Source organism: Neopsephotus bourkii, unplaced genomic scaffold (genome assembly GCF_033783945.1).
Source record: "Neopsephotus bourkii isolate Nb327-2 ecotype Australia unplaced genomic scaffold, CSIRO-AGI_Nbou_v1 NB_1728, whole genome shotgun sequence".
In the NCBI taxonomy this organism is placed as follows: Eukaryota; Metazoa; Chordata; class Aves; order Psittaciformes; family Psittacidae; genus Neopsephotus; species Neopsephotus bourkii.
The window spans coordinates 234,973-258,815 of NW_026902202.1; the positions used below are offsets into that span (position 1 = coordinate 234,973).

The window sequence follows — 23,843 nt, forward strand, 5'->3', positions numbered from 1 at the left end:
GCACACCTCATAAAATTGCAGAGCTGAGTTACTTACAGTGTTAACCACTTATTCTTTTGACCACTGAAACAATAAGAAGTCAGTTTGATTTTAATTTATTAACTGAAAGGAGGTCAGTGGTCACAGATAAGTCCTCTCTGGGAGTGCTTACAGAGCCCAAGCAACACTTGGTCTGGCATACAATAGCTCTGCTACCAGACTCTGCTGATGGACAGATGAACTAGAACAGATACCAAACAGCTTGTTGCTTGAAGTGGGGCTTTTCAGGCAGCTATCTATCAGAAGGTCATATCATGCCAAATAGGAATATGTATTTGACCATATGAAAAAAAGGTCTCATCTCATCTTATTACTTCAGTAGGTTTGCACCTGGCACAGCTTTGTTGTTTTGCCAAGTTGATCTCACTGCTGTAGCTGGCAGTAGAAGAGAAACTGCTTATGTTTTCATTGAGCTTTCTGGTTGGCTGCTTCTCCCAACTTAGACTAGCATAACATATTCTGACTCGAAGAGGCAGCTACCAAACATTTCTTAGAATTCTTAGGTAGAATTTTCTATCACATTTCTTACATGAGCACTCTGAAAACTAAACCTTGAACAAAAAATGCATGGAAAAATAGACAACTATTAAATACATATGTTTGGTTCAGGTTTAATTTTTGAAAGTGTTCTTAATAAACAGAGGAGTTAGAAGACACCTATCTAGTGTCTCCTAAAACCCCTCTCTCTCTCAACAAAAAATAAAAGCACTAATCTCACTCTGCTCTAAACATTCTACTCAGTTACTGCAAACACATTTGAATTTAACTTGTAAAGATAATGATTACCAAATTATCAAAACAAACAACAAATTAAGAAACACATCAATAGATAGGATTATAGGATTTAAAAAAATCAAACAGACCAGCTTTTCCAGCTTCCCTCCTCTTCCTCATACTTTTCTTCTCCCTCCCGTCCCCCACTCCCAGATCAGGTCAAAAAGGAATGTGCTACATTCGCATCAAGAAATCAAATTTATCATCAGCCATCTTGGCCACAGTCACATCACAAAATATTGGTCCAACCACTCCCCAGTCCTCCTATCTCATATCTCCTGAAATAATATGCCTTTTCTCCTAGTACACTAAGTAAGGAAACAAAATTGGAAGAGAACCAACCTCCAATTCATCAGAATTAAAGATTTGCTCCAACACGGACATGGATTTTGGTTGCAATAATGGCTATATTCACTGCAATTAAGCTAAAATGATAAAGGAGCATATGACAGCAATACCACCTTTCTTTCCAGAGGAATTCTGACAGAGAACAGCTGTACAAGCTGTTCTACAGAACACATACCAACTTGAAACACAAACTGTTTTCTTCTACATGTTGTACTTGAGCAATGCTGTTATAAGAATCCAAAGGCATAAAAATAATGGAAAATAATAATTATTCATCAGCTATTGGTTATGATTTAGAGTTCTGAATGAAAGAACAGAAGCAAAGTAATTCTAAGGAGAGTGGTTTTAACTCTAACCAAAATAGATGAAGCAAGTATGAAAAGAAAAGCATCTGGGATAATTCTAGGATTTATAAGCCTTCCAGAACACTGTAATTTTCACCCTTTGCCATCTCTGTCAACTGTTCTGCTCTACTATAGATTCTGATTAGAAAGCCAGAATGGAAAAATGCAGGATATTTCCACTTTCCAATCCATCAGTCACTGTTGATAGGGAACCGAACAACACAGAACTTTACTGTTTTACTTTGTATTCTATGAGATATGGAAGCTCTTTGAAATAATCGGAAGAAAAAAAAATAGTGTGAAGAGTTATTATTAAAAAATCAACAATATTTGAAAACCAAGATTTTATATGAGAGATATTTTGAAATAGCAAAAAAATTTTTCTCTCTGAAAATGTCATCACATTTTGACACTGTAGGCAAGACACTTCATGAGCACAAGTTTCCATTTCTGACCCCAGTACAGCTCTGTTAGGAACTTATGGGCAAGGAACACCACCTTTCCATACCTCAATCTACTTTTACTTAGAACAGGAAAATGATTGTAACCCATTTAGATAAGGTCATACCTTCTCATTATTATGTTAAAAAGTCAACCTGCCAAGCAACCAGCTCCTCATCCTCTTTGGACTTTTTTCACTGCCTCAGGCAATAAACATAATTCAGTCTAGTGTTCTGTGTGATTTTTAAATCTCAGAACCTGAAGTTCCACAGTGTCACAGAGCACACTGCTTTAGATCCCTAGTGGTGAATAAAACCCATAAAATAATATTAATAAAAAAAAATAGCCACTAGTATTTAATGTCAATATGTTGGATTTGGAATCCTTAACATTCTTTTCTTTCTGTTCCCCCTCCCACAACAGTCTGCTCATTTCAGGTTTACAATAGGCAAAACCACCTACATTTCAATAAAGGAAAGAAAACAGGAAGTAATCCCAAATTTTACTAATACTACCTAACTGCTATCTGTTTTTTAAATACATTTATTTATCTGTCTCATACCAAATGAAATATGTATAAAATATTGAAAAAGCTGTAATTGTAGACGTACTATTAACTTGACCTCAGCGATTTAATTTTAAAGCCATTGCTTGTGAGTATATCATGCTTAATTTTCTTAACTCTTAGGCACTACCTTTGTATATTGAGTACAGTCAGAGCTACCATAACTCCAAAACAGTAAGAGATATTTAAACAGTATGAATTTATGAGGTTTCCCCCACCCCGCCACAAGCTATTATCTCCTAGATAATGCAAAGAATTTAAAAGAATAGAATCATAGAATAGTTAGGGTTGGAAAGGACCTTAAGATCATCAACTTCCAACCCCCCTGCCATGGGCAGGGACACCTTGCTCTAAACCATATCACCCAAGGCCTCGTCCAACCTGGCCTTGAACACTGCCAGGGATGGAGCATTCACAACCACCCTGGGCAACCTATTCCAGTGCCTCACCACCCTAACAGGAAAGAATTTCCTCCTTATATCCAATCTAACCTTCCCCTGTTTAACTTTTAACCCATTATCCCTTGTCCTGTCACTACAGTCCCTAATGAAGAGTCAATCCTGAACATCCTTATAGGCCGCATTCAGATAGTGAAAGGCTGCTATGAGGTCTCCATGCAGCCTTCTCTTCTCCAGGCTGAACAGTCCCAACTTTCTCAGCCTACCTTCATATGGGAGGTGCTCCAGTCCCCTGATCATTCTCGTGGCCCTCCTCTGCACTTGTTCCAACAGATCCATGTCCTTTTTATGTTGAGGACACCAGAACTGTACACAATACTCCAAGTGAGGTCTCATGAGAGCAAAGGGGCAGGATCACCACCTTGGTCCTGCTGGTCACGCTCCTTTTGATGCAGCCCAGGATACGGTTGGCTTTCTGGGCTGCGAGTGCACACTGCTGGCTCATGTTCATTTTCTCAATGACCAACAGCCCCAAGTCCTTCTCCGCAGGCCTGCTCTGAATCTCTTCTCTGCCCAGTCTGTAGCTGTGCCTGGGATTGCCCCTACCCAGGTGTAGGACCTTGCACTTGTCATGGTTAAACTTCATGAGGTTGGCATCAGCCCACCTCACAAGCATGTCATCTTCTTATTTCTCATTATTCTTTAAATGCAGGGAGGTTCTAAGAATCATTACGTATTTAGTGCCTATAGTACACCTGTTTCAGATCATAAGCCAGGTGAACAACAATATCTCTTTCAACTGCATTGCCTAGTCTTTCACTACAAAGCATCGAATGTTGTTTTTGTACAGCAGAGAAGTGTAATCCTGAGTGGCCTACATATTTGAAAATGGTAGGCAGCCAACTTTTCAGGTTCCTTGAAAGTCTCTACTTATATTTGTGAAGTAACCTGAAGCAAAACATGTCTCAAAGTCTGCTTTGCCTTACAAATATTTAGTGTGATATCACAGGCTGTTTGTCTGCATTCTCATTGAAGGCTGGAACAGACTCACTAAATCTGCCTGGCTGTTAAAGACTAGATAATTTCAAGCATATCCATGTTAGACAAGGAACCCCTGAATAACTGAATCCTTAGCACTGGCAATGAGCAGTTTCTATCTTTTAATTTCTCTAAGCTCCTTTCTTTCTTCCAATATATTTATAAGAATATGAGAATAAGTTTTCAGCATTTAGACTGTCCCTGATATGCCAGTGTCACTAAGAATATGTCAGAATGAACACCCATTTGGAAGCTGAGCTAACATCACCTTCAAGTAAGAAAGCAGTATATGGGGTTAGAGGTAGACCGTTTACTTTGGCAATAATTCATTTCATAGTAAACTAGCTCTATTCACTAGTCCATGAACATCACATACATTTACACTCCCATTTCATACCACTGTACATCAATCTGACACCGTCTCTCAAGGGGAATGTTCAATATGCAGTCCAAATGGCTTTTCAGATGAAAAATAAGGGCAATAGCCTTTTATCTCAGGAGATTTGGGTTCAAACCCTTGATTAGGTCACAAGTTAAAATTAGTTTAGTGCTCTTGTCCTTCTTCAGATTTGCGCACATCATGCAACCACTACTCATTCAGGCACTGTCTGATAAGATGCTCAAAGAGAGTCTGCAAAGAATGAGGATACTGTCAGTAAGGAACTCAGGTGTGTTGTCATGTATATAAAGAAAAAAATGGAATGTGAAAGGGTAGAAATAAAAATAGGGAAGAACTCAAAGTTCTCAGTGGTTTTGGGGTTTTGTACAATTTTAGAAGCCACTTTCTTTCTGTTATCCTGACCACTTCTTTAAAAGGGCCAAAAAGCGTGTTGAGGTTGAGCTCCATTTCTAACATTTAACAGTGAAGAGCCTTCCTTTGTGCCTGGTTACTTACGGACCATCTGCAGCTTGTAACTGGCTACTCACAGAACAAAGTGAATGGACAAAATCATACTTTAAACATGCTTGTGAACATGATTAAAGAACCATCTTTTTTCAGACCTATATAGTGAACCTCTTGACACTTAAACTATCTGACAAAGAACTGTTACCTGTCAGGAGAAAAAAAATGAGTTGGTAGGAGGATTGCAATCGAAATTACATTGGAAATACAGGCTTGTATTATTTACCTCAGGCTCTCCCCAGTTTCTCACTTTGAAGATATTCAATGAGCTAGAAGGATAGTCTAGAATCTTGTTATTCCTGATCACAGCTGCCAATCCACAGTAGCAATTTAAGACTTCCCATACTTTGTGGATCATTGCAGTAAATCAGTGCCATCTGCATAGAACACAGCATCACGGTCTGCATTATAAAGGTCTCACTGAAGTACATTATTGCATTATGCCACATCAATAGCAAGAAATTGTCAGAATCTCTGCTGTATACAGAAGTGCATGCTATTTTTTAGCTTGCCCTGCTTTCTGATGAACCAAAAGTATCTTGCTGTACATATGGATATATAAAAAAAATAACATACAATTATGACCAAAGTGTGGTTTACACTCAAATCCAAGTAAGATACTTAACAGCATCTCCAAAGTAAAGAATTTGACTGCAATACAAACTGTAATGTGTTTATTTACAACTATATTCCTGTGAGACAAAGCACTGTGTTATCCCCACTTTACAGATGGAAACTGAAGTGCAATGCAAAATAACTTGCCTAAACCTGCTTAATAGCTGTTCTAAGACAAAGCAGAAATTTGAACCAACCAAACTGTACAGTAGCCTCTCTTTTTGGCATTTCTGAGCTAAGATCCTACTCGACAATACTAAATATCATTTTCTCAAGTATTATTTGATAAACAAACAAAAACACATAAATGACTGAATTATTTAAAACTGTAAATCAAAAGCATGCCCCCCCCCAAAAAACATGTGCTAGATATGATTTTGGGGAAAAGAGTTTGGCAAAAATGTATCACAAATATGATTTATCCCCAAACTTAATTCCTTCAAGAACTGGATTTTATTTCACTTGTATGTGTTTATGTATAATTTCCTGTAAACAAAATAGAAAAATAATGGATATTTGACATATTAACTGACACTCGACTTTGCTAGTGCTCCTGTATCCAGCCAGCTGATGACTAGATGCTTAAATATTCATTGCAGGTTTGAGCATACCACTAACAAAAACATCGATTTTTTAATATGTAATCTGCAATTAATTACATGAACCACTGGATATGCTACTTACACTAATTAAACTTCAATAGACACTATTTTGCAATACATGGATAGTTAACATGCAACACATTTTCTTAAATAAGGCACTTCATTAAAGGATATTGCCAAGATTGTTGAAGTGTTTCATCTTCAGTACTAGATACAACTTACAGCAAAAGGAATATCATGTGTTAATGGTGTGAATACCTGGGATTGTACTCAGTTTTTATTTGCTTGGGCTACTACCTTTGCCTAGACCTTGCCTGTTAAGCACAATCAGACAGATATAAAATTCATGTGGGGCATTTGAACAGAATTTGCAGAAAATTATTTCTTGTACTGTAGCTTTCAAGAAACTCCACAATCAACAGTCATCTGTAATGAGCTCTTGTAAGACTAGATTAGATTTCTCTGAAACACTGTTCTTATCCTGCCTTGAGACTACACTCTCACATTTTGGTGTGTTATTTTTCTTTATTAAGGACATTTAGGGAAAAATTTCCAAAAGGGTTTAGGCACCAAGTGATGGAGACAGGCAGCTTGTGTTATTTTTCAAAATCACTAAGGCAGGTTAGTCAGCTAAATCCCATTGAAATTAGAGAGGGTTAGACATCTGACTTATGCACTTAAAAAAATTTAGCCACTGCCTATTTGCATTTTCAGGCTTCTAATCATCTTTGAACATCTGTGATAAGTTTTGATTTATTTAGGCTGGTTCCCAGGGCATTACTTTCTATCACCTCACTTAAGAAGCATACTTCATTAAACAAGCTGCAAATTTTTCTTGCAGACCATGTTAAGAAGACATATGAGTAAAACAGATATTTTTTTCTTCCATAATTTACCTGTTTGGTTTTTTTCCTTCAAAAAGGTAAGAGGACAGTGTGGGACAGTGGATAATGTGAAAGGACTGGTTTGTGCTAAAATCTGCGCATTGACTCAATAAATTTTTTAATAAGGTTTAATTTGATTTAACACAAAATAGAGCAAAACTTTTGAAGCTGGCAAAATATAAAACACTCAGTGTATAACTCAATCAGATTGTTTTGCTCATCTTACAAAAAAAAAAATAAAATCAAAAGTAGTTCTCCACTGCTAAATAAAGAAATAGTTACATTTGAATTAAATTTGAGAAACACTTGACAAATACCTCATTTTACTGAAAATACTTGTCCCTCCAGATATTTGCTTTATAGTTTTTCATTACATTAGGAACTTTGGGTCATGAAATATTTTATCAAGACCAAAATTCTACAGGATTGAAAGGTATCTGTTTTAACTGTGAAAGGTATTCAGTTATATTTTTCTAAAAAAAACCCAAAATATATAGAGAATAACAAAATATTTCAGCTCACTTAAAGATTACATTCTATGGAAAAGGGATTCACCACAGTAGGTCACAACACTCCAGTAGTTCTATAATTCCATCTTAATAACTTTCAAATCCACTAGCAAATTTCCACCATATCTGATTTAAAATAGGTGTGATCTCAAAGAGAAGAAGTTTCTGTAAGTTCCATGAAAATTGATAGCTGAGGCACAGAAGAGACAGACTAAAATAACCGTTGTCACCAACTGAAAGACTACAGGCGAGTCCTACAATTATCCACATTCCCTTTGACCTGCAGACTTTGGTGGCTGATGCCAAGCCAGCGGAGGACTACGGCAGTTTGAGGGCGTGGGTGAAGGCGGTTTTCTGGAAAGTATATAAGGGACAGAGGTACTGTGAGACAGCCAAGGTGGGAGAAAGGCAAAAAAGCAAATACATTGGAAACCAGGCTTCAACTGTGCAATCAAACATGACCAAATATAATTTTCATAAAAATACTTCGTATTTTCTTGAGAGTGTTTTTGGCTCACAGATGTGGTTTTAGTCTGTGACAATTCTGCTTTTTAATTTAATTTTCAACCAAAAATATCTTCAAACATTTTTAAAATACCCAAGAGGATATCTGGGACTTTTTTTCTTTTCCAAACTGTTGTTTTGCCTTTTTTTTCTTCTTTCAAAAGAAATTTTTCCAGAATACAGTTCTTTTCATTAGAGATAATGAATTGAAAGAATTGGCTGCCTCTGATTATTCATAATTGTACGCTTTGTGGCTTCAATGTCAGGACTTTTTTTCTTTTGTAACAGGCACTAATTTATCAAGCAACACAAGTCTAAAGCTATCTTTCTATGCATGTATGGTGCAGTTTATCTCAAGAAACAAATTTAATCCTTTCCCATCTTATGTTTACATAAAGGGAACAGTGAAGTCCAAATGAAAGACGTTATATATTGTGAAATAATAATCACTAATAGGTGGGTGCTGAAGTTGATTACTGACTTAAAGCTTGTAGAATAAATGTACTAGGAGAGGCTAGAAGCAAGGGAAGATAGGTAGAATACATCAGATTTAATCAGGTAAGTGTATCCCTCCAGGCTACTTTGCAAAACCTAATCTTTCCACCGGGAAACAAGAGTTCAGAAAAGCATTTCTGCAATGTAATTTCAGGTGCAACAAAGTCACATTGCAAAAGAAGCATTAAAGCTATTTCTTGTGCTGTGATTTGCATGACTAGAGAAGCAAAAGGCAGGCACGCAGTCCACCGCGACTCTATAGTGAAAGAACTCATTCCAGCCTGCGCGAAAGTCTCCAATTCCACTTTTAGAGTATGCCCTCAAGCACCATCTTTGAGTCATATCTCTGACAGGGTCAGGAAAAAAAAAGTCTGAAAAGTCACATTTTCTAGATTTCTACTGAAAGTCTTTAACATGATTGAGCCAAACAGCTACTTGAGTTGAAGACAAGTTTCTATATGATTTCTAAAACTGCTGAGTTAAAACAAAATTAGATAATATTTCTTTCCCTGAGAAGTGATTCTGCAAGATGGCTGGCTATAGCTGCTGTAATAAATAATGGCCCATTACTATGTCCCTTGGTGGGATTTCTGCAACTAGCAACTGGGGACCTAAAAAGGAATATTAGAGTGGTTTTGTTTCCAGGCAGAGGAAGGTTGCCCCTCCTCTTATCCAAATGTTCCACAAACATACAGCCTTAACTCTGAACTCATGTTTCTGTAGGCAATGGCTAAGTGCTGTATTGACGTTCAAAGTGAAAAAGAGTTAATAAAACAGCTTTGTCTGGCTGAGACCTTCTATGAAGCTATGCAGATGAGTTTGACCAAGATGAAGGTATTTAAGAGGGTGTCTTCTGTACATGAACACAAATATAAGCTTGTAAAAAAAAAAGAAAATGTAACTCAATCTTATTAGCCACTGATACCGAGGACAGGAGAGAAACAAATCTCCCTAGGAGGTCCATGTTAACTGCTCTCTTCCTCTCTTTTGCCATGTCAACACTGATCAGCTGGGTAACTTACAAAAAAAAAGGAATCTCCCTCTGTGCATGTACAGGGTCAAGCCCTGCCCAGTGCAACACAATATTTCAAGCAAAACAAACTGGAGTTTCTAGCCTGTTAATTTTAACTCATTATTGACTACTTTGACAGAAAACACATTAAACATTAGCTCTCAAAGAGCAGTATCTTTGATGCAGGACTTATATTAAATTTTTATTATATTTTGTTTATATACATGGATCTGTATATACCTTAACATTGCACTAAGGAAAGGGATGACATTGCAAAAAAATACACATTCCACCCAGAGAAAAAGTAAAAACAGCTGTCAATTATTTATTCTTTTTTAGTATCTTGACAGAAGTAAAAATGAATCATTTCATCTGTACATTTCAAAATCTCTAAGAACTCCTTACAATTCCTTCTATGTGAATAATGTAATCAGTTCGTGCCATATCATCCTCCCAACAGCTTTAGGTTTGGCAAACAATATGTAAAACAGACTTTTTGATGCCCTTTTAAACTTTATTTTTCACTTCCCATTCACCTTTGCCCCCATTCAGACTCAATTACGGATCACATTCAAAATGATCCTATTTGACTAGTCAAGGTTCTTTCCTTTTCCCACACCCAAATCCAGGCTTTACTAAAGAGAACACATCGCTCGCGCAACCTTGCATTCAGCTCTTGGCATAAATAATTTAACCACAATCTGACTTGGTTGGCTATGCTTACAGAAGTGAAAGCCATCCCACCTAGTTTATTATGGATAGGAACTCCAGGGAGGGAAGGCCTAGAGCAGATTCATTTTGCCCAAGAAGCTCAATCCTTAGTTTTCTTTACAGAGTCTCTGCAGGTCTAATGCAGAGGAATGACAGCACCACCAGTGCAATTTCCACTGCTTTCTGCTGGAGTTCTGAGTGTTGCTATGTCTGAGTTTCTGCCATGAAAGATCATTTCATTTCTCAGAAGATCAGAGCTCAAGAGATTCTTGAAGGCAAGTTTGAATGTTCTTTGTTTAGACCTAATTTAACATTCACATCAACATTAACTTATTTCTGCACAACACCATTTCCAGTGTAATTGCTTCTGCTCCATTCCACCAACTTACTGTGCAGTTAGACAGTTTTGTAGCAGCTGTAACTGAGCCAGAGTAGTTTCCCGACAGACTAATTATTATTTTGTCTATATACTCCTTGTACTATAAAGAACAGGGCTGTGTATTTTCCTTCTAAATACAAGTTTTGCACAGAACTGAAAAGTTCTTTTTTTTGCTGTTCAGCATATATGTCTTCCAGTAACTATGTGCTGCTTTTCATAGTGTATGTGTATTCTGAGAAGGTATTTGACTTCCATTCATAAAGAATTTTCTTAGGACAAACTTTTCACAGTGATCCCACTTCTCTAACAATAAAATAGTCAAGGGAAAAAAACCTGAGCAGTGTATCATTCACCCATCACATTAATCAACATATACAAGTATATATATATATGTGTATATTTCAGATATTTATGTACATACACACACACAGAGATGCGTATATGCACACAAAAAGCTGTCCCAGAACACTTCTGCACAAAATTCAGTACAAACCACTATAAGCAGCATGCAGGACAAAAACAAAACAAAACAAAACAAAACAAAACAAAACAAAACAAAACAAAACAAAAAACAAGACACCCAGAATCTGCAAGCAAGACTTGGGAAAGGATGTTTTGTGCAAGGAAAGGTTAGCACTGTAAGTTGATAACCACTAACAAACACTTTGTGCAGCTGAAAAATATCATGGTATCATGCATCCATTCTCTTTCCCAGTGGATATGATAAGCTTGGATTCCTCCAGAGAATAGCACTACTCCCAATTCATATGAAGAAGTCTATCAATATTAGGTTGTCACCTCTGAAATCCACAGTAATACCCTTTCTAGACTTATAATCAGCCTCTAGCTTTGAGTTAGAATTATGCAGTTTTGCTCTTGAAAACTTTGGACTGCAAAACATCAAGACAAACTGTCCTTCTAGTTTTATATCAAACATAGATAAGAAACCCTCACCACATGACAGAGATGTTGATAAGACCAGCTCACCCCAATGTATGAGGCACTAAGGTATTACAATAAAAGGTGTAAGGAAAAAAATCAAACACACAGGAACAGGAACTATAGCTGCCTGATGAGAAGATTCTGACAGTTCTTTTCAGTGATGAAGATTTATTCAGGAATCCATAACTTCAGATGTTTGTCATTTGTGAATAAATATAGGGTTTCTATGGTTCCATCAAAGATAACACAAAAGCTAGAGGCAAGGGAGCTGTACTAAATATGAGAATCTGGTGGTATTTTGATATTCTGCTACTTACTTAGAATGAGCCCAGGAAACAAAGAGGCTGACAGCTCATTAAGGAAGGAGAACTTAGCAAAGACAAATTGCATTCCTCATTGAGATTTCTGAAGATTCTAAATTCAATACAAGGTTTTGGTGAAAAATTATTCTGGCACTTATTTACTACCATTGTTACAGATATTCCAAATGGGTACTAAGAACCTATCACTGACATGTGAAGGATTTAAAGATGTAGAAATAACCAGTATGGAAGTTGATTTCCCTCTCCAGGAAAGACCATCTGTCTCAAACACATCACATCCAGTGTTTCTGCCCTTCTGAAATACTTCAACATTTTTACAACAGCATTTAACCAACATACATTGGTTAAACATCACAGAAACTAAAATGGTACAATTTCAAAGTCCAACTATCTAATTCTACCTCAATTCTAATACTATCTGCTTTGCACTCAGTCTAGAATATTTTGAGTTATTATAGTAAAATATTTTAGGTTGGGTTATTATAGTACAATATTTTAAAAGTAACGGATTGGAAAGAGGAAAAACAAAGGAAGTGTAGAGGAAGCATGCTCGGCCTACTATAGAAAACAACCCTCATTCTGAATCTATTTTACCATCTTATTCAAAGTTGTAATTTTCATTAAGATTAATAGAAATTAGGTAAAGCCAAGTGCCAAGTTCATCCCAATGCTGACTTCTCCAAAAGATATTTAAACATCTTGAACCCCTATAAAAGCAGAAGCTCATAGAATATGAAACGCACAGGCACCCAGAAACTACACAGCAGCACTGTGTTTCTAAACATACCAGTATCCAGCATTGCCAACACATTTAGATAGCAGCACAGCATTCTCAGCACTAGTTTGGCTTGGTATGACCCAAAACAATCTGACCCAGCCCAGCCCTATTCTGCACAACATGCACAAGATCTTCACTCCAATAAGGGCAGAGGAGGTTAAAGGGCTGGATGCAGTCTTGTCCTACTGAGTCCTTCTCTTACTTCCCCAGTACTTCACACAGTACTCAGATTCATAGGAGGCCAAACTCCCCAGTAGCTGACATAATGAGGGAAGGCAACTGACTACTGCTGCTAAGTGCACAAAGAACTGATTGACTGGGAACAGGCAGGGGAGTGAGATAAGACCCTCGGAGATTTCTCCCAAGGACTTCCTTGCCCTTCATCTAAAACTTTAAACAGTACTGCAAGTGGGATGCCTATATCATGAAAGGTCTAACTGGTGAAGCCTTATCATTACTCACCATAACCAATTTTCATGTAAGTTAGAGACATCCAGCCTGACTAATTACATAAAAGCTATCCAATTCAGAAAGGAGCAGTTTTATAATTTCAGAAGACAAATTGGAGTTTGCATCTGAGGTGGGAACTGTTTGGAGAAATATCTTGATTGGCTAAAGGTTTTGCGGATAACTGAGGTTTTGCAAAGTGGTTTGATCTAGTACTTATCAAAAGAAAATTAACCACTGAATGTGTGGGCAGTTGTGATACTGATGTTTGGGTCTGCTTGTCAAGAAAATACTACTTTGAGCCAGTCACACAAATTAAACAGCTAGGTTTTTATAAAGAGCTCTTTATGAGAGATAACAGTACCATCCACTTTTTATGTTTATTCAAGTGATCAGTATCAAACTACAGAAAGTGCTTTGCAGGGGGTATAAACAGGCCAGAATTCCATTGATTTACACAGGAATGTAATTAATCTGCCAACAAACTGCAGGTTAACTTCTCAGCACATATTTAACCACAACTTAGGAGTAACGCAATATCCAATAAACCTGACAGCAATAGCCACAAGTGCCACGTCTTGTAAGGGTGGCTTATTGATCAAAAAAGTGAATCAAAACCTCCTTCACTTTGTTAAAATTAAGGGGAAAACCTGAAGTGACAATATTATGATCTTGAGGATACAGGGGAGGCAGTTCAAAAAGTTCCTTTGCATTTTATTATATTATCCTTCTAACTTTCAGGCCTCGATTTTTTTAAAACATCTTTCTTTACTGTGTCTCACTCATTTCTTTATACAGCACGTCTACAAGGAGAAAGAAAGAATCACTTAATGTGTTACCACTATCTAAAGATTTTAGTAAAAGACCTCTAAAAAGAAATAAAGACAGGAATTTCAAATCTAATAAAATTTGTCTGCAACACCTCAGGTAAATGGACTCATGCCACACAAAGCATGCTGATTGATATATTAGGTGGTTTTATCCCTCTAACTGAAGGGTATCTTGACTGTTATAGGATTGCTTTTGTCATTCCTATTTTACAAACATTCAAAATACACCTTATAAGTGCCATTCACAAATGCATTCAACCATTTAGGACTTGGCCAATTTACACTGTTAACATACTATTTCAATTCAGAGTTTACATACTACAGATATATCTTTAATTTCTATTGTCATATTTTTTCTTCTTCACATACAAATAGTTTTTTTTATTCCCAAATCAGCAGCCAACCTACTGATTAAATTGGCTTACGTCAGCCCACCCTGCAATTGCAGCCTCAATCCTTACATTGTTTTCCAGTAGCTTGCTTTATTGATTTCAAGTTCTTGGGTTTGACTTTAGAATCTCACCGTTAGCTGTCCTGTGTCCTTTGCTCAACTTTTATTTCACTGTTGCCTGGAACTGTCTGCTAGGCTAAAAGGGAAGTAACTATATTAAGCATCAGCAAAAAGGCATACAAAGCCTGTCACACACTAATTCTGGAATATGTATTTTTCAATCTAAGTGCATATTATGCCAAATCAAAAACAATCTTCAGAACAACTTGTACCATTTCCTCTGCCCTGCTAAAAACTCTGTAGGGAATCACTGATTCTCTCTGCATAGCTCATTTGGTCACCTTTGATATCTAGAGTCCTGAAATGTATTCTATTAATATGAATGAATTAAAGACAACAGGTCCAATTTTCTACCATCTCCTACTTTATTTGTTGAATTATATTTGTGCTGAGCAAACTGCAAAATTTCATTATTCCTGTTGGGTAGCATTTTTACTCACTGGGTCCTATGGAGATCAGGCATACATACTTGAGCTGATTCTGCGGGACCCCTATCTGAGAGTATGAGGGCAGAATTAGATTTTTACAATAGGGATGGTTCTGACATATGAATTTGCATTTTGCAAAAATGCAGTGATGGTTACATTTGCAGTTCTGTACTACACTTCTGCAGCTGAAGTTAGCATTCTGCCAATGTACTAAGTTTGTTCTATTTGTTTTACTGAAAAAGAACGAGAGATTTGTATGTGAATAGTTCTAAATATATATATTTTCATTGAACTAAAATATTGTTTGGGTTGGTCAGTAAAAGCTTTCAAGAAAAGTATGCTTCTGAATGTGTTTATTTCTGCAAAAATAAATATTCTATTATTTGTGTGGTTGAGAGTCAGCTTTGTTGTACTTCCAGATGAAAAAGAGAGTATGTTGATTAGAGAAAATACAGCTATGTTCCATCTTCCTCCCCTGCTTCAATAACAGAAGAGCATTTACATATTAATTCCAGGACTGAACAGCTGCATTCCCTAGAAAGCACCATTCATTGCAGCAGCAAGCTCATGAAAGCAGACAGACAAAAAAAAAAAGGAGATGGTATGAAATTTAAGTTGGATAAAGACACTGATTTTGCAATTCTTTTGTAGTTCCAAAAAGAGTACTCTTCATTTTCAGGACTGCACATAGACAATTCTTACAGGCTATTCACAAGGGTATTCCAGCTATCCGATGACCAAAAGGAATACTATTATTTCCATTTTATAATTCAAACAGAGGCATAAAAGGATTATTTACTAAAGTTAGACAGCTATTTGCCTATACACTTAAATTTCTATTCTATGTAGAGAGCCAGGTGATTTGCCCAGGATTACACAAGAGATCCACGGCACATTCAGAAACAATACCCATCTCCAGCTCCCATCTCCCTGTCTTAGCCTTTACAATTAAGATCTATGGGTTTTTTCTTCTTTAGTATTTGATTATACAACTTTAAAATACATTGAAAACAGAGATACACAGCTTTTGTCTTGTCAAGAACTGCAACAAAGGCTTAGGTGTGTTTTGAGCACCTGTAAAAATCTGTGAAGATGAAAGGCAAAGCCTGCTTCTGTGAGGCACTGAGCATTAACAATACCATAACTTACTATTTTTTAAGCTCAGAATAATATTAAGAATATGGTGATACTTGTAGCTTGATTTGTCACTCATGTTTCCAAAATCTGTGAACTGTTTCTGCTATTGGTGATTTCCCTTGTGATAAAGATATGTATGAAAATGGGTAACCTCCCTTCATGACCTCAGAGGGAAAAATTGCTGGGAAGCAGGAAGATCTTTCCTCATTTGCAGGACATATCATACTTAATCATCCTAGCATCAAAAGTGTCAAGTTAAACAAGAAACATTAAAACCGACTGGAAGGACTTTTCCTGATGTGGGTCTGTAAGAACAGTAGCACATTAGAAAGCACATAAAAATACACAACTGAAGGTCTAATCCTGGAAACACTCATTTCCACTGCTGGCATCAGCATGGCTAAGCAGATGAACAGGAACTACTTTTATAAGCAACGAAGCTGTAAAGTTTCACAGCATATTAATTTATCTTAAGAAGCTCTCCTGCTTCCCAAGTCACCCCAAGACTTTGGTCACTGACTCCTATTCCTACAGGTGTAACTACTTTGGGGCCATGTGGCAAATTCAATCAGTGCAATTATCTGCATTAAAAATAACTCTCCAAAACACTGTCGTTTTTCATTCAGACTGCTTGAATTCAAACAGTGGTGTTCTGCTTAATATTCACTAGCACTGCAAGCAACAGCAGAATGCTTCATGACAATGTTTTAAGGGAATGCCATTTATCAATGTTTTATGTAGAAAAAGCAGCATTATTGGTCTTACTAAACATCATTAATACCTACTAGACTTGAAGTTAAGGCTTTGGGAACAAGCTGTTGCCCACAAAAAGTAACTGTCAGTCTCTAGCAGGTTGTACTGCCTCCTCCTCAGGAGCTTCAGAGTCACCAATCATATTTGCCCACTGTCATAGCCATGGAGGACTCTGCATGCTCCCCAGTCAGCAGTGTGTGGTAGAATACTCTTTTCTACAATTCTCAGAATCCTATGCATGATACCCAATTATTTATATTTTCTGCAAAAATGTACACTACATGGTAGCAATACAAACCAGGAGCTTGCTCGGCTGCCTTCTGAAACTTCCAACAGTGTTTTTCTACAGACTTCTGCTTGTTTCTCCTCCTCCATATGTTTTTCTTCTTAAAAATTAGAATTTTAGGGAACTTTTGAAAGCTATAATCACAAATTAAAGGCAAGATAAGGCTTTTAAAGCTTATTCAGCTGTAGCTATGAGATCACACAATAAACTACCAGGAACTGAAATAATGCAGAGGAGAAATGTCAACTTTAACAAAAAAATTATTTGAAAGTATAGGGGTCAAGAAGAAAAAGAGAAAGTAACCATTAAAGGGATTCTAACATTTCCAGAAATGCTGCCACCGTTATGTTAGCTTCCTAAAGGACTCAGATGAGACCCTGTGCCACAACAGATTACGTGATTTTAAAAGAAAACATACTTGGATCTTTGCCTTTTTCTTTCCTCCCATTTTGCAACAAGACATCCACTCAGACTGGCAATCAGCAATAATATTAACAGTATATCATACTGTGTTCAGGAAAGCAAAACTGGCTGTGGAAGAAAATACACAGAGAAAAATCATACCTTCGAATGAGTTCCTTCAGGAATGATTTTCATATATGCTGTTCTTCAAAATACAGCATTCCATCAACTGGGGCATTTTATTGTGAGTGAGAAAGGTTGTTGTGGCTTCTCTACACTGCTAGCCAAAGCGACCATGAGTCAGTGGGCCTAAACCCAATACACACAGTGGTCGTCGTGCCATCTCCACTATTCTGCTCCTCTGTGGTGTTACCCCTGTAGGTTCAAAAAGAGATTCAATGATTGTGACTATCACATTTGAACATACTTACATTTCACAAAGTGTTTTATGATCGCTTGCTTCTTGAATTAATATATATGTTTAGGAAGAGACAATGACACAATATCTAATGTTGTTTAAGACAACACTGGTAACAGAAGTGATCAAATGCAGTTGCTTCCAGAAAGCAAGCACTGACTTGAAATGACACAGCATACAATGTTTCTGGTTTTAGCTTAACTGACTGGTAGATTTATATTGATGTAATAGAAAGAGTATTTAACAGTTATTCTTATCAGCAACCTTATCTGAAAAGTATTAGGGAAGACCAATCACAAAAAATAGGGCTAAATTCCTGCCAGACTTTTTAATTGAAGCCATTGAGCTAACTGGCATTATGCACAGAGAACTAACAAATTAACCACCACTTTGCTTTTGGAAAGCAATAATTTACTGCTTTCCCTTGACTAATCCAAATGTCCTGTATGTACCTGGCAACCTTTTCTGGCAGAGACTGAAGGAAGTCCTTGAAATATTATCTTCTCTGTCCCAAATGCCCACTTTCATATGCAGGACGGTGTCACTAAACAGTCCTCAAGCTAAGAGAGGACTCCTGGTCGAATGAGTATGATCAGGTATTCACAGCTTTCACATTAAGATAACTGGCCATAAAACAACTTGGATTTGGAAATAGTACAACTGCTAGGAGGCAGAATGCATTAGCTCAATCTCAGTGTTGCTCTAATACAGTTACCTGGCAGAATAAACATGTATTTGCCTTTCAGAAAACTGCACAGACACACATGGGTGGGGGGGTATTTTTCTGTTTTCCAGGCCTGAATGTTAAAGTTTATCTTTCCAGAACTTTGACAAAAGGGATTTAAAAAAAGCTAAACCCAAAGAATCAGGAGATTATCATGTATACGCATCTAGACATACAAAATTACAAGGTAAGTAAAACCATGGCAAGATTCATATCAGAGTGAAGCCACTTTGTTAAGTATAAGGAGCTAAAAGGTTGGGAGAGATGCAGAATCTTCAGCTCTGAAGATTCAGAGATCTTCAGCTTCCACGAAAAGATACCAGTTCAAAGCAATAAGGACAAAGATCTGTATAAGTTCTCAATTTCCAGCATCAGATGCAAAGCAATAAATTTTGGAGAGCAATAAATTTTGGACTTTACTATTCTTTAGAGAGTCTTTATTTTAATTTTTAAACTCAACACAAGAGATATTCTTTATCTCTTTTCAAATACATTTTTCTGATCATCAACACAATTATTGATAAACACCTTTTCCAAAATACAACATGTAGAGGACCACATGAATAGGAAAAGAAATTAATTCCCTTCAGGTGTATAACTTTGCTTGTATCACAAGACAATAGAAGAAAAGCTTTGTGGTGTGTCTCTGCATGTTTTCCCATGTTCATCTGTGACATAGATAAACTCATCTTATGTGAAGGCCAGCTGTAAACCTTAGGGAAAAAAAAATAATTCTCCATTCTATGTTGGAAACATCTGCCTACAGCTCTTCTCCCTTTGTCTTGCTTTTAATAATATTGATTTTTTTTGCATGCTTTTATCCCACAGTTACATGAAAATGCATAACATACAAGAAAAAAAATTATAATTCACAAAAGTGAGAGGAACTAGGGAACCCAGCAAAAAAAGAAGAGTTGGGCTCAATACAAGAGCAGCTGAGATACGCTGTGCAAAACTGCCACAAGAAAAGGGAATTTTCTAGTAAATGACCAGTAGGTGTAAGATTACATTAGTTTTCCTTTACTAAATAAATAAAGGAATAAATACGGTCTTATGAAAATGAAGACACGTAGAAAGTGATCTGTTCAAAATACGAAGTTATGTTTCTAACCTCTTCAGACAGAGCTTCATCTGTGGTGCAATGATGGATGGTTGAGTCTAGCATATAAGCTCATCACACATCATTGCAACTTTCTCTCCACTCACCCTCCTTATATTTTAGTCTTTGTTTTTTCCCTCTAATCATGCTTTCTCGTACTCATAAACCCTGTAGTTTTTCTCTTTCACCTTAAGTTTCACTCATTTAGTAGTTTTATAGTTTTACTGGCTTTCCATCCTATTCTTCCTGCCATCATAAAATATTTTGCTTAGAGTGGAGTATTTAAACAATTGAGATATTTTAACAAGCTGAGCTGGTTGAATAGCTAAAGGTTATTTAAAAAAAAAAAAGAAAACACATTAAATTTTAACATATTGTTTTTGCTTAAAATTTCAGTGTTATTGAGACTTCACTGAACCCAGAGGTTTTCAAGCAGCTGTTTTTACAAGTTCTGTTTATCTGAACACAAAAGCACAGAAAATTATTTGCATAGTTAGTCTGAAGACTGATTTATTCTTGTTTTCAAACCCCCTAAACTGAAAGATTACTTTCATTGCATAGAAGAATTTAATTTTTTCTTTCACAGCAATTTGCTAAATTCTCCCACAGTCCACTTAGGGACTTTTTTTTTTTACTTTATCTTATTTGCCCTGCGCTCTTTACAGAACCCTAATATTATTGAGACTCATGAGATCAAGGTGCCTTCCCAGCATGCTCCGGAATGAAAAACCACAACTGCATCAAAGTTCACAGATTTATACCTGTTAGCACTAAAGCAAACATGAGTCTGACTTCCCTCCAGATGGCAAGCTGGCAATCCTGTGTATTTGATCAAAGAATCCTTTCTTTCATCTTGAAGTAGATGCAAATTATAGTTGCATGTATTTGCTTAAGCAATTTCTCTGAACAGTCAGGGTTTACAGGGGTTAGTTTATCAGGTGCTTCAATTGTATGTTTGTTTAACTAAGCTTCACGGTACCTGATCTCTACTGTTTGGTAAGTGCCTGCACTCAGGTGCAGATCAAACATGTCCCAGGCTGACTTTATCCACCTCAGTTCAGAGTTATTTGGTCTGAGCTACTGTTCTGCAGACTGATTTACTGGATATGAAATTAATAGCATATAACAACATTGTTCTCAGTTTTCATACCATACAGAAATAACTATAGTATCCACATATTAAACAAAGTTAAATCATTCTTTTACAGAAGGATAAGGGAAGACGTATAAAACAAAGATGACAGACGGTCATATAAAGATTATTGTCATATTAAGTTATATAGAGGTTATAAATTCCTGATACTAATTGATACATTTGTGCCACTGTCAGCAAAACAAGGTTATGGAGCCCTATGAAGCCCAAACTCAGCTGAAACATGAAAAATTAAATATAAAAATATACTGGAAAATCAGGCAGGTCTTGGGCTTTAATCCCACTATGACAAAGATTCTGACGTGCCACAGAGGTATAAAAAACATTATAATATAGCCACATTTAAATTACATGCCCTAAAGGGAAAAGACAAAAATCCTCTAGATTCTCTAGATTAGAAGAACTGTTAGATCTGAGTTTATGTGAATAGCGTAATTAAGCTTGCTTAGTGCTTTAGAAGTAATCAGCCACAGCAATGGAATTCTGACTTAAAGCAGTGACTCGACTTCTGACTGAGCAGCAAAGTGCAAAACAGATTATATTCCAGAGCACTACAGATAGGTACTTCCCAGTGTTCCTCTGCTGCAAACACTGTGCATATCTGCTGGAAAATCTATATGTTTGATCCCTTCCAACTGATTCATTAGAGCCTCACATCACTCATGGTTAAGAGAAAAAAAAATAAAACCAAACTGTAAGCCCCTCTCCACCCCTAAATTCGTTTTACAAAGGTAAGAATACTTATTTGAAAGCAGAGATTTTCACAGTCTACTTCTATGTGCCTATATAAGAAAACTTCAACATGCTGTCTCTTCACCATCACCACAACCCTCAAAAAGTCCCTATGTTAGTATTTGTTACAAATTCATATACAATGGAAATAAAAAAATCAACCAAACTTGGAACTGAGCAAATTGCCTGGCTTCTATGTAGAAGCTATAAAACTGCAAAAGCAAATCTATAGGCAAGTGAATATTCTTCCCTGTTATTCCACAGAGACATTATTCCACAATAGGATGGATTTAACTTTATTTGAAACTTTACATGTACCTCAGATTTTGTTACGATTAATAGCAACCCTACAGTCTTTGCCAAAGCATGATTAGATTTTCAGACTAGATTATATATGGTTTACATCACTGGAAGGCAATGGTCTCTTTAAGAAAGGCATGAGAAGTTCTCAACCTGCTTCTTGAGAGCCAAGTTACCCAAGAACGCATTATCTGTCATTGCACAGGTCCAGCTACTAGAATAAATTAGACCTTTCCACTGCTGTGCTCAATCGACCCTGTGCTGCTCCTCCTTCACATTTCTCCTAACACAGTTTTTTCCATTTCAGATAGACAAAAATCGAAATGTAATAATTTTTTTCCACTTAACTAAGTCCTGATGCTCGTACCTCTGGAATATAGAAACAGGAACAAGGAGAGGAAGAAATGTGATAATGTAATCCTTCTTCCCCTCCCTCACCCTTTCACACCCTCCCGCTCCAAAAAAAGAAGAAGATAGTCAAACTTTCAGAGCCTAACGAAGCAAACAGTAATAGAAATTGGATGTGGTTGTTTTACAAGCGTACCATTCTGTCCCTACCTGCTCAGCTACTTGCCATTTCTTTCTGCCCCTAAAACCTGTACTCGGACTGTAGTGCTGGCTTTGACAACCCACTCAACATTTAAATTCAGCATCTCTTTATCTCTTTTTACAAAAGAGATTTTGCAAGTGCAAAATAGTTTGTATTTATTATTGTCTTTAAAACAGAATATGCATGATAAATATTTTTATGATAATTGCATCCCCTTTGACCCAGTATTAGCCGATTCCTAGCACAACAGGAGACTAAGGCCATGATATAACAAGAAGCTTAAAGAAGTGAAATACTGAATATTTCAAAACATCTGAATGTCACTGAAAGTAAACATTTGCATTCCTACACTAGGCAAGATTTAATTCCAGAATTCTTTATCAGTTGCATAGTATAAAAAGTTTAGAGATATTAAAGAAAGTCTATTAAACTGAAGAGATATTAGTACCTTCTGAGAACTCAAACCCAGACTAAAAGTCAGATCTAACTTAATTCTTCCTGTCCTTATAAAGCAAGAAACTGTGAGACAAAAAGAGGTAAATGGCACTTCCGTCCTCTGAATTAAATCTCAGAGAGCAAACCTGAGGATCTTATCACAGTTGCCATGACAAGGCAGAGAGCAAGCCTGTAGGTCTGGTTGTACTGCTGCTATCAACTGCAAAATATTAGCAATTTTAAATGAAGTGAAGGTCGTTTATATTTTCGTACTGCAGATACTACTCCCCCCAAACCAGTTTGAAGTAAGTCTTTTATCTTTATTTCTTTACTCCATCTGTAATATGAAACAGTGTTGCTTGCTGTTGCATGAGTAACAAAACAATAAATAAAAAGCCATACAAAAAGAGTTCTACCATCTCTGAATTCTGTTTGACACAAAATTCTGCCTTTACATTCCTTCAGGGCCCACTGACCTAAGTTGCATATTAAACAAGCAAAGAGAAAGTTTCCTGAAAAACTGACCGTTGACTACATGGCAAAACACGTACTTCCAAGTGCATTCATGCTTCCCTTTAAGCTGGTGGTTTGGGATCTAGCAGAATTTACATCTGTGCTCTCTAACACAATGTAAGAACAAAAAAGATGTTTATTACAGAGCTTCTAGGTAGAGTGGTCTGCCTCATGAAAAAACTTACACCTTTCCTTCTGCTGCAAAATACAATTGGTTTCATTAATTTGGAACATCACAGGCCTACTGACAATGTCTCTCAGCACATCTAGTCTACATACTAGTGATTTTGGTGTCATCCTGTACTTGCAAGGTACTGCAATGCTGAAAAAGAACCAAATAATTTTCTAAGTCTACATGTAACTTTAAAAGATATCAGAGGCATAAGATGTGCAATTCTACCACCACATACCTGAACAATGCTTCCTCCAAATGTATTTGCAAAACATAATATAAAAAGACATAATGACAAACTTCAGTGTGGCTCAGGATTTGGATTCAAGCTTAAGACAGAAATATTTC

General features: G+C 36.7%; 1 long non-coding RNA gene across 1 annotated transcript in view; it reads right to left on the reverse strand.

Annotated features, from left to right (window-relative positions):
* LOC133224843 (uncharacterized) overlaps window positions 1-23,843 on the reverse strand; it is a 287,272-nt gene that overhangs the window by 44,338 nt on the left and 219,091 nt on the right. Inside the window, exon 3 of the long non-coding RNA XR_009728959.1 lies at window positions 17,562-17,774. This is a non-coding gene — a long non-coding RNA (uncharacterized LOC133224843). The remainder of the gene's footprint in view (window positions 1-17,561; window positions 17,775-23,843) is intronic.